The sequence below is a fragment of the Chiloscyllium plagiosum genome, unplaced genomic scaffold (assembly GCF_037043375.1).
Source record: "Chiloscyllium plagiosum isolate Xiang-an unplaced genomic scaffold, Cpla_swu_hap1 HiC_scaffold_47, whole genome shotgun sequence".
Taxonomy (NCBI): Eukaryota; Metazoa; Chordata; class Chondrichthyes; order Orectolobiformes; family Hemiscylliidae; genus Chiloscyllium; species Chiloscyllium plagiosum.
This window is the reverse complement of record NW_028270185.1, coordinates 49,524,650-49,537,812: the sequence shown is the minus strand read 5'-3', so window position 1 is coordinate 49,537,812 and position 13,163 is coordinate 49,524,650. Positions and strand designations below refer to the sequence as shown.

The following is a 13,163-nucleotide window of genomic DNA, read 5'->3' as shown; positions in this document are numbered from 1 at the left end:
AATTGGTGAGAAAGGACCCCAGCAAGAAAGCAGGTAAGTAGATGTGCAATGGCAGGACTGGCTGAGCGTAATTTAGCAGACACATCCGAGACACATCCTGTGGAAATTGAGGTATGGTGCAGGGTGGTTGAGGCAACCATGACTGACTCAGGAAGTCATCGATAGCATAAAAGCAAAAGAGAAAATATATAATGTGGCGAAGGGCAGTGGGTAATCGAAGCATTGGGAAGTTCACAAAGACCCACAAAGGGCAATAACACAACAAATGAGTAGGGAGAAGATTAAATGTAAGCTAACTACTAATATAAAGGAAGACTGCAGTGTTTCTTTATTCAAATAAACGCAAAAGAGAGATAGAAGTGGACAATAGGCCACTGGAAAATGACACTTGACAGATAGTAGTGGGTAACAAGGAAATATATGAGGAACTGAATAATTACAGTGCCAGTCTTCACAGTGGAAGACATGAGTTATACCCAAACATACAAGAGAATGGGGGAACAGATGTGAGTCTAGTGGCCATCATTGAGAAAGTGCAAGAAATACTGAATGGCCTTAAGGTGGATATATCATCTGGATCAGATGGAGTACCCTCCAGAATTATAAGGTTGACAACTGAAGAAATAGAGGATACGTTAGTCGAGAACTTTCAGGAATTGGTAGAATCAGGAAGGATGCTACAGGACCAAAAAATAACAAACGTGACACCCCATTTTAAAAGGAAACCACACAAAAGCTGGAAAATTATACACCACTCAGCCGAATCTTGGTTGTGGAAAAGGTCCTGGAATCCATTGCGCTGAAAAAAATTCTGAATTCTTGTAAGTGTCTGTCAAAATAACGCAAAATTAGCATTTTTTCATCAAGGGGAAGACATGCTTGACAAATCTGGAAGATTTCCTCTTTGAAGACGTAACAAGGAAGGTAGACCAAGGAGAGCCAATAGATGTTATGTGTCTGGACTTTATGAAGGCCTTTGATATTTGCTGCACAGGAGGTTACTGAATAAGATAAGGGCCCATGATGTCAGTGGCAATGTGCTCTCACAGGACAAAATGCAGTGATTAGGAACAAAAGAATCCTTCTCAAGATGGCAGCTGGTGACAAATGGCGTTCCTCAAGACTGTGTTGGGACCACAACTTTTCATTTTCTTCATTAGCGATCTAGATAAAATTCCTGAGTGCGATGTGTGTCAATTTGCAGACAATGAAAGACAGAAGAACAGGTAGCACGAGAAGGCGGGGATGCTGCAGAAGGATATGGACATGTAGGGCAGGTTAAATCTCTGGTTAGGAAGATAATTGCAATGATGACATTTATTTTTGGAATACTTGAATATAAAAGCAGGGATGCACTTCCGTGGCTCTATAAGGGTCTAGTCAGACCACATCTGGATTACTGTGCGCACGTTTGGTCTTCAAATGTCAGAAAGGATGCACTGGTCCTGGGGTGTGTTCAGAGGTGATTCACGATTATGGTCCCAGGAATGAAAAGCCTGACACATGAGGAACGTTTGAGGACTCTGGGTCTATACCCACGAAGTTTAGAAGGATAACAGGAAGTCTAATTGTTACTTACAGAATCGTAAATGGCCTGGACAGAGTGGATGCTGGGAAGGTGTTTCCATTTTTAGTAGAGACTAGAACCGAAAGGCAAGGCCTTGGAGAAAAGGGAAGACATTTAAGAAAAGTAATAAGAGACACTTATTCAGGCAGGAAGTGGTGAATGAATGGAATTCATTGTCAGATAAGGCTGTGGAAGCCAGGTCTTCGATTATATGTAAGCCTGAGGTATGTAGCAGCGTAGTTGTCAAGGAGATCAAGGTTTATGGGGCGAAAGCAGGAGAATTGGGTTTAGAAAGATATCTGCCATGATTTAATGGCAGAGCAGACTCGCTGCGGTGAATGGTTTAATTCCTGCTCCCATTGTCTTATGGACTTATCCATCGAATGACTCCATCTGCAGGTTCCCCTCCAATGAACGTGCCAGCCTGACTTCGGGCATTGTCAGCGAAGATCTGACTGAGTTCTGACCCAGACTTGATCGGCCACATGGTCTATTTCAGCCATCCATCCTTTATTTTATCATTCGACCGAAAAAAAAAAGATTAATGCAATGACCAGACGTGTGCCCGGTCTTCTGACTCTTTTCTGAAAAGGCAGATGCTAAAGTTCTAGCCTCACATCCGTGTTCTTATATTCCCACCTACGGTCAAGAACAGAATGTATATCTAACCCCTCGAGACTACTTAATTCCTTGTGCAATCTCCTTCAAACATTCGTGAAAGCCTACTCCAATTTCACTTTTTGTATTAGGGCGTTGCATAGTGTTGTGGAACACGGTGGCCGGGGATGCAGGTACATAATTCTTTTTCGTTTGTTTCACATGTAGACAGAATGGTTAAAAATGTCACCTTGCCTTCGTTGCTCAGTCCTTTGAGCGTAGGAGTTGGTAGATTATGTTGAAGTTGAATCGGACATTGGGTGATGCGTCTTCTGGAATACTGCGTCCAATTCTTGTCGCCCAGTAATCACAGGAAAGTTTTCAGCTGGAGTAGGTTTAGAAGAGGTATACCACCATATTGCTAGTGCGGAAGGTTTGAGTTATAATGAAAGGTTAGATCGGCTGAGAATATTTTCTCTCGAACACGGGAGCTTGAAAGGTGACCTGATAGAAAGTTATAGACTATTAAGAGTTCGGATAGAGTTAACTGTAACTGTCTTTTCTCCAAGGATGTGGAATTTTAGACGAGAGGGCAAATGTTTTAGGTGAAAAGAGAGAGATTTAAAATAAGGCTTGAGAGGCTTTTTTTAACAGAGGATGGTTCATGTGTGCAATTCACTTCCTGAGTCAGTAATGAATGAAAGGAAATGTACAACATTTACAGAATATTTAGATCGATAAATGAATTGGAAAGTTTCAGTGGGATTAAAAAAGCTACTCATTCATGCCCAGTCCATTATTTATTGCCCATAGAGCAGTTCAGAATCAAGCACGATTTTTTGGATCTGGAATCGCATCCCAGCCAGACCAGATAAGTATGGCAGGTTTCTTCGCTGACAAGCATTAGTGAATCAGACCTACAACAGCTGATTCAACATCATCATTATACTCTTCAGCTCTAGCTATTTATTGAAATAAAATTCCAGCATCTGCCATGCCAGGATTTGAACCCGTGTCCACAGAATTATATCTGGACATTCGTATTAACAATGCAGTAATAATATCATGAGTGCATAATTAACCCTCAGCAGTTACAGGAGCCATCAGATGCGACTTTTTTGGTTTGGCATGATGTTCAGCATGAACTGTTAGGAGTGAAAGGCCTGTTTCCATGCTGCGTGAGTCTATGTCTATAAGTCTATAGAAATGGCGGCTGGTTGTGATAAACAGCAGCATTGACAGTTTAATTGATCTCCTTCTCGGATATATAATCTTGCTGGTTACTCAGGAGGTTCATTTGCTCACTGAGCCCTTTCCATACACTGGACTGTTCAGTCTGTCCCCAGTTTGACTGAATAAATGAGTTTCCACTTCAGCAGTCAATTGAATCTCGCATTTCCCTGGTTTCTCTGTGATATTGGTATCCTTGTATCTAACCAAAGGGGAACGATTAGTTCAACTCTTGTCCACGCAGACGCAAGTCCCGTTGTCCATGTTGTGAATGTGTTTTTATTCTTCCTGATATACCCACAGGGTATGGATGTCGCCGGTCAGGACAGCATTTGTTGTTCCTCCTGATTCGTTGCTGTCTTGTTGTGTGAGAGACATGGATTTTATCCCAGTCTCGTATGACTGTGTGCAGTTTGCAAATTCTCTCTTTACTTGTGTGAGTTTCCTCCCACAGTCTGAAGGTGTGCATGTTACTGGGATCAGCCATTAGAAATGAAGGGAAAAGGAATAGGTATGGAGCATGGGTCTGATAGAATGTGCTTCGGAGGGATGGTGTCAACTGGAAGGGCCAAATGGCCTGCTTCGCCACACGATCAGCATTCTCGGATTAAGGGTCAGCTATGTTGTTCTGGACCTGGAGTCACAAGTAGGCAGGATTGGCGAAAGACAGTAGCATCCCCTGAATAAGGGACATGCATGAATGGGATTGCAGGAAATTAAAGACATGTTCTCTGTTCCTGAGTTCAGGCTTTAATTCCAGGTTTTATTCGTCGAACTTTAGCATTACCAGTTCCGAATCTGAGACCCCAAGGATGACTAATTTTTTATATAACCACAACATCACCTTCTCCAGGTGCAGTATTTACTGGGAACAAGAAGCTGATTCTGAGCTGATGCGCGCAAAAGCAGCTGCTACTACCAATGTCAAAAACACTGATCCAAACAGGAAAATGAATTTTCGAACCTTGACACCTCAAAGTTAAAGTCTCAACACGCTTTAGATGCGCCAATCGGCTGTCTCAGCAACATGTACTACTTATCGCTATAATATTATAAATGTTGGCAAGTATTCCGTTCCGTCCCGCTTTTGACCAGGAGAAATCCCACCCTCGGAAATACACGCGCCTTTCTCCTGTCATTCCATCCCAATTTCCCATTAGATCTTCGTGTCTGCTTCACACCATTTCTACGATTCCGGGTCTGGAACTCCGATTATGCGTGATTGCCTGCAGCAGTTGGTACTGCCTTGTGTGGGCAAAGTGATGAAGTAGCTAATGTAAAATATAATGCTATTGAAACATACGTTTCAATAATATCCTGCGCTGTCCCAGGAGTTTGGAAAATTTCATTAATCCCATTCTCCAATACTCTCATTTATGGAATCTTCATAGTCTCTGAGGACGTTAAAGTTAAAGATTCAGCCCATTCTGAGTTCCCACACGCCTGTCGATAATGCCTGATATTGTACGTTCTCCCTGACATTTCCACTGCTACAATACTGGTGGCAGTTTGCAAAAGTGCTCTGTTGGAGTGCTGTAACTATTTAGTGGTTCGTATTCTGCGTTGTGATTGCAGCGTCCACGTCTCTAATCCACGACATGGCTCTTAGTTCTCTCAAAGTTTTACTTTTGGTGAAACACGGTCAGAAATTAATCATTTTTACATGATAATATTCTCCGAGGTGTTTTTCATCGAATCACCTTCTCTGATGTTTCTGCGTTTCATGTATCAGGATTTAAACCCAAAAGTTCTGGAAGATGTCTCCACCTCCCACTCTCCCGAACTCTCTTTTCTGTCCCACATCCCATTTTGCTGAGGTATTGCACAATCTAACATATACTTTCACATTGATAACGTCAAGTCTGTGCCGTTGCCCTCACTGTTACTGGTTGCGACAATTAAGAATATGCTAAATGCATTGTCTGAAAAACCGATCTGTTTCACTACGTCCTTAACTGGTCTGATTCCAGACCGCAATGCAATAAATGCTGCAGAGCCACCCCGTATGCTGTTACAGAATGAAAAAAAAAGTTCATTCGGCTCCACCTAGACTATTGTCTGCAATTCACGTGAGTCCAGGAATGTTATCGCAGTGGGAAAGTTGGAGGAGACATTCACTCGGATAGCGTCTGGGCTGAAGAGTTTCAGTCATAAAGAGAGACTGGACAGGCTGGGATTTTTTGTCATCGTGCAGGGGAGTTTGTGAGAAGGCATTGTACAGATGTACAAAATAATGAGGGTATGGTTAAGGTAGACTGAAAGAAGCGTTTCCCATCCACGGAGAGATCGATCACAGGGGGCCAGAAATTTAATGAGAAAGACAGAAAGATTTAAGTAGTTGCTTGGAAAAGCAGTATAGGCTGCCGGGTGTTGGAATTTGTAACACACGGTTTGTTAGGGTCAGAGTGGCAGAAATATTCAGATGTGAATATGTTCTGTCAATACTTAGAAGTCTGTGGGTTAAACGATTCGGGTCGTAAAGCAGATGTTTTTTGACAAATGGAGCCTCAACGGGCTCTGGGGTCTCCTTTGCAACTGTTGTCCTCGGTAGTTTAGTGGTTAGTGTCGAAACATGTTATGCGGGAGATAGAAGCTCAATTCCTCGCTGGGACAGTGTAAATGTTTTAAAACTGTCGCTCCGTTCCCAAGTGAAGCATATTAATGCCGGTCCTTCCGTTCTCCATGGGACATGTCACAGGAAGGACAGTGCTGTCTGAATCAGCGTGGGGAAGGACTGCAGCTCCCGCTGAGACAGTGAAAGTACAAACACATGACTTCTGCAACATGCACCTTGTGTCTGTACTGAAATCTAAACCATTTAATAGAAAGAAGAAGGAATCTGAAGAAGAAACAGGGTAAACTAATTCCGATGTGAGTACAGAAACATTTTCCGCAGCATTTTGAGGAAAACTGACAAACGGCTCTGAGAAAGAGTTTGTCTTTCAGAACTGTTAGTTTAAAGATGTTTTGTCCCAATTTAGCACTTAAGAAATTGAATAACAATTTAACTGAAGACTTGGAACGTTAGAACACACCAGGCGATGAGTCACGTGCTGGAAACTGTGTTTATAAACTAGATGTTTGATGACTGATACTGATGCAATAGGCTGAAGGGCCTCTCACCACGATTTTAAAAACTTAATGACTGTCATTTTTCAACTGAACCAAAAAGACAAAAACAAAGTCACCAAGAAAAGTTGTAAGCATTGCATATTTTTTCCTTGATGCATAAGTGCTGAAATTCAGCTGTCTCAATGCTATTTCCCAATGTTGATTTCCAGTCAGGGAAAAAAAAAGATTTGTTGCTCCTTATGAAAATCTTAAAATGAACATGAATTCCTGACATTACAAAACAGCAAAGGTAGTAGTTCTGCCAGAGTCATTGAGAATTTCATATCGGAGATGAAATCAAATGGGAAGAAATGCTGAAATCAGGTGCTTTTGCCTGCTCAGACTCAGTACTACAAAAAATGATCCTTATTGAATCATACAGTTTTTTTCAAGGATTTAAGAAGTTGGATGCAGAAAGTTTTGTTAGAAGGGCTAATGCCCGAAACGTCGATTCTCCTGTTCCCTAGATGCTGCCTGACCTGCTGCGCTTCTCCAGCAACACATTTCCATCTCTGTAACCAGAGCGCCTCGTATCGAATGACTTGGAGAGACCGGTTTTGGACTGGGGTGAGCAAATTTGTAAATCACATAACACCAGGTTACAGTCCAACAGGTTTAATTCGATGTACGAGCTTTCCGACTGGTGCTCATTCGTCTGGTGGTTGTGGAGTACACTGTTATAAAGCACAGAATTTATAGCACAAATTTGCAGTCTGATGTAACTGAAATTATACATTGAAAATTACCATGATAGTTTGCTAAGTCTCCCATCTGCTAGAATAACCATGTTAGCTTCACTTCACTTCTTACATTTGTAAAGCGCAAAGCTTTCTATTTTAAAGTTACATTCTCAGGTTAACTTGAACAATTGGTGTCAGCCCCCCGTGCGCTGCTGTCTTTTCCATAATGTTTAGACTGATTCCAATTTTAATAAATGAGTTAACAGAGGCTGACATGGATTCATGTAGTTTTTGAGCAAAGTACAATGTAACTGTGCAAGTACAAATTCACCCCACAAACGTATGTATGCGTGTGTGTGTGTATGTGTGTGTGTGTGTGTGTGTGTGTGTGTGTGTGTGTGTGTGTGTAGGAGGGTCTCTGTGTGTAGATAGTGCAATGGAATCACCTGTACTGTGACATGAATCCAAGGTCCCGGTTGAGGTCATCCTCATGGGAACTTAGCTATCAGCTTCTGCTCGGGCACTTTTAGATGCTGCCTGCTCCGAATTCCGCCTTGGTGGATTGTCACCGCAAAGGCCGAGGTGAAATGTCCTGGACCACTGATGTGCTCTCCAACCGGGAAGGCGCACACCTGTCTGTCGATAGATGTGTAGTGCCCATTTATCCGTTGCTGTAGCCTCTGCTCGGTTTCACCAATGTACCATGCCTCAAAGCATCCTTGCCTGCACCATTTTTTTAGATTAGCGTCAGTCTAAACATTATGGCACGGACACAGCACACAGGAACTGACAACGTCAATATATTATCTGGACTGACACTAATTGTTAAAGTTTACCTAAGAATGTAAATATTAAAAGAAAGTTTTGTGAATCACATAACAAAGAAGCGAACCTAACATAGTCATCTTAACAGATGGCAGACTTAACAAATAATCAAGGTATTTTTCAATATATAATTTCAGTTACATCGCACTGTAAGCTTTTGTTATAAATTCTGTTTCTTACAATTGTGAACTCCACAACCACCTGATGAAGGTGCAGCTCTCCGAAAGCTAATGCTTCCAATTAAACCTGTTGGACTATGACCTGGTGTTGTGTGATATTTAACTTCGTATTATAATGCGGATCTCACAATTAAAACAGAGATGAGGAAGCATTTATTCTCTCAGACAGTTCTGGATCCGAGGACTTTCTTGTACAAGAAGGCTGTTGAGGAATGAGGCTGAGATCGGCAGATCTTCAAACAGTAAAGACATCAAGCGTTATGGAGTAAGGCAAGAAAGTGCAGTTCAAGGTTATCAGATCTGACATGAAACCATTCAATACAGGAACAGACTTAATGGTCTGAATGGTGTCTTTCTGTTCCTAAATATGTTGGCTTAAATATGATGCTGCAAAACCGACCTGAGTAAAATGTGCCAAATTAAAAATGCGTGGACCCCGGAAAACTGAACCGATGTGAAATGTACAAAGAACATCACACAAAGGGCAGACAATGTGGGTAATTGATCCGGAGTGATCAGTATATCAAGGTAAACAGGAAAACCAATATTCATTATCTACTTTAAACCTGACTCCACTAGGCATACAGTTAACTCTCACAAACCACTTTTCCCCTTCCATTTTAGTGACGCCCTCTCCGTTCTTGATTTAAACTGATTGAACGTCAGGCAATTGCAGTTGACATTGCTGATTTGGACCTATAACATGCAGGGAAGCGATTCGGAATGCTGCACAACATCATTCTGCTTGGAAAGATCAGGCAGTATTTCATATTGATTACTGTAAACGTTAACCTTTAACAAGCCAAGACAGTGAAATTATTGAATCCTCATCATGATACTACCAGGGACGATTTCTGTTAATACCACCCTGGACACCATGAGATTCGTCATTCTATTCTGCCATCCTTCTGTGCATGATCCCTTCGGCTCTATTCCGGTCTTGTTGGTTGGTTTACAATACTGAGGCTATCTAATCATCTGTTGAATTTCAGTTTCTGATGTACGAGACCTTATCTAATGAGCTGGCAATGTGCTGGCTCAGTGGTGATAACGCTGGTCTTATAAACTAGAAAAGTGCTTGAAATAGCCCATTCCTGTTTTTAATTCCAATAACTTGAGAAAAACGGTTCGCCAGGACAGGAAAAAACGCGCGTGAGCAGTGATCCGGTTTGCCAGCAAGAACAAGGTGAGACAGTATATACTAGAGAGAGATGTGGAAAGAATGGGCAAGGAACACTGGGACGGGAGGGGCTGAATGCTTCCTTTCTTTGCTGGTGTTGAAGTCTGAAATGGGACAACATCAGCCAAGTGGGTGAAATGTTACTTTCTGCTTGTTTTCTCCCGAGGCCTGTATCACTCTTGGGGAAATGTGTCTGCGTGCTTCAGCCTGTGGGTAAAAATGGGATTCAGTTCCCCGACCGGGTGTGAACACATTTTTCCCATCTCAAACTTCAATTCAATTTATTGTGTCTTACGAGATTAAAACGTTTCAAAGAAATTAGCATTGAAATGAACACGTGAAACGTCAGAGTGTACAAGGTTGCAGACCAAGTGCTGGGAAGTGAGATGATGGACCCATTTCTGTGTTGTAAACATTCGATAATTCAATCATTTTTGAGGGCAAATATATCTGCAGTGACATAATTCCAAAAACCGCGTTATGAAGAAGCTGTACAACTGCTTCTGCCCTCATCCCTGGTGGTCTAGTAGTTAGTATTCAGCGCTTTGACTGAGTGGGCTGGATTTCATTACCGTTCAGGAAATAAGGACTTCTTGTTCCTGATGCAGAGAGCGCAGCTCTACCAGGAATCTGTTTAATGCCTTTAATCAGTCAATACCCCAGCCCTTGAATGAAGGTAAAAGTGCCTTCCCTGTCTCTACACAGTCGGACAGTTAATCCTTCATTCTCCTCTGATTCCACTTCCCAAAGAGTTTCAAAGAACTGTCAAAACTGAGTCTCAGCTATTTCATTTCTGTGCTTTTCATACACAGGAGCTGCAGCGATTGAGTGGGTTGGTTTCTGAAAATGAAACGTATCTTATGTGCAATGTGTGAGGCTATTCCAGGGTTGTCTTCTCTGACAGCGCTGCGACATGACTGATGTTCTCTATGATATGGAAGTGCCAGTGTTTGAGTTGGGTAGACAAAGTTAAAAATTACACAATATCAGGACATAGTCCAGCAAGTTTATTTGGAAACACCAGCTTTCAGAGAGCCGCTCTTTTATCAGGTAGGTGTCTTTCTGCAGAAACTTGATGCGTGTGTCAATATGCGCGATGTTGTGGAAGATCATCTGGACTTTAACCGACCGTTCGTGGTGTCGATGGTACCCATGACTTGGATGTGTTGGTATTGGACTGGGATGGACAAATTTAAAAATTTCACAAAGCCATATTAGAGCCCAACAGTTCACAACCACCTGATGAAGAAACAGTGCATGGAACACTGCTGCTTCCAAATATGCTAGTTCGATACAATCTGATGCCATGTGATTTTTAACTTTGATGACCCTTGGTAATGTTTAACTGATCGTAGACAGTAAAAGAATTTTCGTTCCTGGAGATGAAAATTTCAAACATTATCCACCTCAGTGGAACAAAAAAGATTACTTTGGATGTGTGCTGCATCTCCACAATGCGCTTGCGCAAAGCAAAAGTCGAACCTGCATCCGCCTGATCCATAGCCAGCTATACGAATGGCTGTACCACTGGCCAGATGCGCAGCTGAGATTTTACACGCTGCAGAGCTGTGATGCGAATTTTGACAGGAGCAATAAAAATAACACTCACAAGGTGAACAAAGGTGAGTCACCATCAATGATTCACTTCACATTGTCCTTAAACATTGATCAGCCAATCAATGAGGTCACTGCTGATCAAAGAAATTGCAACTTACTTTGCTACGTTTTCACCATAATTAGAGGTAAACTCCAGCCTAATCATTACATCGCATATTCCCATTAATTTTCAGATTTAGATTATGTTAATGATCTGTCCGTATTTGCAGGAAACTGAATGACATGAAATGCGTGAAAACGTCCTTCTGGTGATGTAATCTAGTGCAGAGTCGGCCAGAAAAGAAAAGTCAAAGACTTGAAACATCACTCCCATTTCTCTCTGTACCAATGCGTTTTCCTGAGTTGAATATTTGCAGGAATTGTCTTTAATATCTAATGAATTAATTATTTTCCCATGACAGAATCTTCATAAATCAGTTAACACCTGAGGTGTTGAATCCTATTTTACTTCAAATTAAAATAGTTGAATACTCTTTCCTCCAGCCTAATGTCCCAATACTCTCTCCTCTTCCATGCAAATACAAGCTGCTCCAAGAGAGGTTGGAGCTCCCAACCTGACGTTCCAGTGTTCCTTGATGCTCCATGTCAATACAAGCTACTCTAGTTGAAGTTGCAGCTCCCAGTCTGATATCCCAATGCTCTCTGCTCCATGTCAATAGAAAACGTCCAGTTGCTGTTGGCTGTACCAGTCTGATGTTCCAATGTTCCCTGCTGCGTCATGTCATTAAAAGCAGCTCAAGGTATTAGAACGAACCATCTGTTAATGACATGCGTATAAAGACATTTCAAATCAGTTTTCATGTTTATGCTGCATAAATCTGCGGTTATTGATACACAGTTTAGATTCAGTCCCTGCAGTTAACTTGCTGACTTCTCCAGTTGTTCACAGTTAAATATGAAGCATCAAGTGTGTGCATAACGAGAAGGAGTTTACTTCCCACATCTTGTGTTTATATGTGTCTTATGTCCAGCATTCATCAATGGCGAGAGCAAGGGGGAAAGGATAAGACCAATGTGTAAGTCTGTCTGTGCCCATGCACGGCACCCACATCGGTAATTCTCTACTGTGCATTTACAGCCAGTTCTCGGGTGCCCCTACACCCAGCCCCTGCCACTTTTGAAATACCTCCATTGTTTCGTACTATCTCTCTGTGCTCTTTTCACCAAGACGAATCACTTCTCCCCAACTGCTACAAATTTCATCTGACAAAACACTCATTAAGAATCGTATGCATCAACATGCACTTCGCATCTCTCGTTATTTGGTTCTCATGGATCTCTTTCATACGATAAAAGTTCACAGCAACTTGACTTGTAAAAGACAATCGCGTTCCTGTTCATTGTCCCAATTCAATCTACATTTCAATGCAGTTTAGGCAACAGACTCAAATTATTCTTTGAGATTTTATTATAGTGTCGATGCATATAAACAGACCATTGGACAGCTGTGATCATCCAAAGATAGCACAATTGAAAATCGCTGACAACAACGACGAGAGTGGGATTCGAACCCACGCGTGCAGAACACAATGGATTAGCAGTCCATCGCCTTAACCTCTCGGCCACCTCGTCACATAAATCGCGAGCACATTTGACCTTATGAATAAATGAATTGCGTAAATTATGCTGAGTAGCAGATATTTCTACATGGTTTTGGTGAAATGATAAATAGTACAGGACGGTTCCAATAGTATCGTCTTACCTCTGAGTTGTGGGGCAAACAGACTCCCAATGTGACACTCTGCTCACAGTGATCTGAACAAAAATGAAGAAATGACGATGTAACAATGTCTGTTGAAATCTGTGAAGATTTGAAGCCAACGGACTGAAGTGCCCGTGACAGCAGGAGGTGTAAAGTTGTCTGTGAGGAATTGTTTTCCAGACTGGAGGAGAGTGCATAGTGCTCAATGTCATTATTCAGAACACCTTTCTTCCACTCAGATATTTTTGACACGCACTTGTGTACAGGACAGGCAAATCTGAAATCTTAAATAAGGCTAAACTGACAATTGAATTCAACAATGCAAAAACCTTGATCTGTATCATTTCCCTGGCTGTGTGACACCAAGTCACTGTATGATCACAGCAACGCAGTGAGCAAGTGTCAGAAGGAAATTGAGTGCAGTGCCAGAGCGAATGCTGGGAGCAGCATTTGACACACTGGCAAGTGCATTCCC

The 13,163-nt window shown here is 41.9% G+C and overlaps 1 non-coding gene across 1 annotated transcript; it reads right to left on the bottom strand.

Moving 5' to 3' along the window:
- Positions 1–12,476: 12,476 nt before the first annotated feature.
- trnas-gcu (transfer RNA serine (anticodon GCU)) lies at positions 12,477–12,558 on the bottom strand. The gene has a single exon. It is a non-coding gene; the product is annotated as a tRNA-Ser (tRNA).
- Between the last annotated feature and the right edge of the window lie 605 nt (positions 12,559–13,163).